Here is a 2,873-nt window from a genome sequence, read left to right on the forward strand (position 1 = left end):
CAGGATGACGAACGTCCATCTCGTTACGAAATCGATTTACACGCCTCCGACCTTGATGCACAGAAAGTCTCGAGTAATCTGCTTCAATTTTCCAATCCGACTCCAACCAATAATCAACGTGAGAAAGTGGCATAAAATCAGAATGATATTGTTGTCTATAGGTCACAGTAGTGTACACAATACTTACAATGGTATTATTTTAATACGTAATATATAATAAGGGTTAAATATAAAATTTAAAAATAATACGTAAATTTTAACATATATATTTTAATTAAATAAATTAATACATAATATATAATAAGGGTTAAATATAAAATTTTACAAAATAAAGGATATAAATAAAAATGAAAATGTAAGTTGGAGGGTAAAAATTGTAAATTTACAAAATCAGATTTTTTTAAATGAGTGAGTCCCACACAAACTAACCTATTTCTACCAATAAAACTAAAACTAACCTATTTCTACAAACCTTTTTCAAAACCAACCCATTTTTGCAAAAAACTCTAATTCTCTACTCATAATTTTTTTTTCATCATCAACCATATACAACTTTTTCATACTTCTTACATATATGACATTCGGTTTATTTTCTCAATTTATATATATATGTTCACAGTTACTGAACATATATACGAATGAGTTATATACAGATGTGAATAGATTGAAAATATGTGTATATGAAGTGCGTACGCGATAGTGTAATAGTCTGATGTATATATTAATAGAAATTCAACAATCATATTAAATCTAAGAAATAAAATGTTATCGGGTTGGATTGAGTTCAAATAATAGTAACTCAATATCAACCCAATACGTACGGCTTGAAAATTTTACAACTCGATTAAATATCGGGTTTCTTCGGGTTGAGTTATTTTGCATTGGGTTGGGTTGGATTGGATTGATTGGGTTGGTCGGGTTTTTGAGCACCCCTAATATCAAGTGTTTGATAAAATACACTTTCTTAAAGTCGACATCAATATTAGAACAAGCCTTTTAATGGTGTATTTTCTTAGGTTTTACAATAAAAAATTTTGTTTTTTTTGGTTTGATCCTATAAATTCGAGTTTTATAAAGTATTTTATTTTCTCAGTTATTTATCTGATGTTTCATTATCTATTAATAAATTTTTATTCTAATTAAGAGTATCAAATTTTCTTTATACAAGAGGTGGCAATTTTGCACTATAAAACAACTGAATTTTACAGATTGAAAAACCTGTCACTTACTGAAATGTATCGGGCATTCATGGATTTCCATAGCTTTTAGGGTGCGTTTGGTTTGCAGGAATGTTTCTAAGGGATTTGGATTTGTAGGAGGGATTTGGATTTGGAGGGATTTGGATTGGATTGAATTTAAAATTCATTCCTGTGTTTGGTTTGCAGGATTTGGATTGGATTTGAAATGAAGCGGGAGGAAGCGATGGGAGGAAGCGCCTAGGATTTGGATTTCAAATCCCACCTCTTTGCAAAGGATTTCCAAATCCTATGTTTAATGGATTTTAATGAAATCCCGGGATTTCAAATCCTGACAATTTGGCAAACCAAACATTGGATTGGAATGGATTTTAAATCCAAATCCCCCCAATTCCATTCCATTTCTGCAAACCAAATGCACCCTTAATGAAATGCATTGGGCCTTCATTACTTTCAGTTGGTGATAAAGGACCGCCGGAGGATGTTTGTATGTATCTTTGAAGTGGCGGTAACATTTATATATATAGAGATGCATTACGTAAAAAAAAGCGATATAAACGGTACAAAAATTGAAACTTCGTATTTTATACGTATATATGCGTACAGGTTTTAACATGTACGCATATTTACGTATATTCACGTACGTTTTACGTACGTATTTTTAACGTAAAACCCATACGCATATTTACGCATCTTCACGTACGTTTTACATACGTATTTTATACGTATATATGTGTACGGGTTAAATCTCGTACGCATATTTACATATCTTCACGTATGTATGTACGTATATATGTGTACGTATGTATATACGTATATATATACATACTTACATTTACGTAAAAAAAAACGATATAAATTGCGGTAACGTATATATATATGCATAATGTAAAAAAAACAATATAAATTGCGGTAACGTATATATATATAGAGATACATAACGTAAAAAAGCGATATAAATTGATTGTGTTTAATGGGTTAAATGTTGTGATTTCATCACTTTGACGTGATTTCATCACTTTGACGTGATTTCATGTTTTGCGATGGTTGATTGTGTTTAATGGATTAAATGTTGTGAGAGTAGAATATATGAAAAGAGCAATGAAAGGGAATGTGTGAAAAATTATGAAATAGAAAGTTGATATTTATAGTGAAATTGGTATTACAAAAAAAGAAAAAAATTAAAAAAAAAAGCCTGGATCGCCCCCGGGGTATATCCGATAACGTGGCTCGCCCCAAGTGGAAAAAAAAAAATTTAATTTTTTTTTTTAAGAAAAAGGCCGGGATTATTTTTGTAAAACCCCTAAAAACTGGTTATTTTGTGTAAGAGGGTTACATAAAATGATTATTTTCATCATTTTCCCTAGTTTTTTTTGTATTTCTTACGTATTAAGTATTATTTTTAACTATTTTATTTGAAGATTGAATATTTGCAAGTTTTATTTTTTATATTAAAAAGTCTTAAAAAATCACATGTGTTACCTGAAAATTTAAATTGTCATTCAAAATTATTTTCTTTTCGAAAACATCAAATAGGTCTTTTTTTTACATTTTTTAAAATTTTATTTATTTTATTTTATTGTTTTTAAACTTTCATTTTACTGTTCTCAAAAATATTATTTTTATAAGATTTGTGTACTTTAATTAATTTATTATATATTAATAATAAAAAAAATA

The sequence above is a fragment of the Cynara cardunculus genome (genome assembly GCF_001531365.2).
Source record: "Cynara cardunculus var. scolymus isolate 2C chromosome LG 10, CcrdV1, whole genome shotgun sequence".
Taxonomy (NCBI): Eukaryota; Viridiplantae; Streptophyta; class Magnoliopsida; order Asterales; family Asteraceae; genus Cynara; species Cynara cardunculus.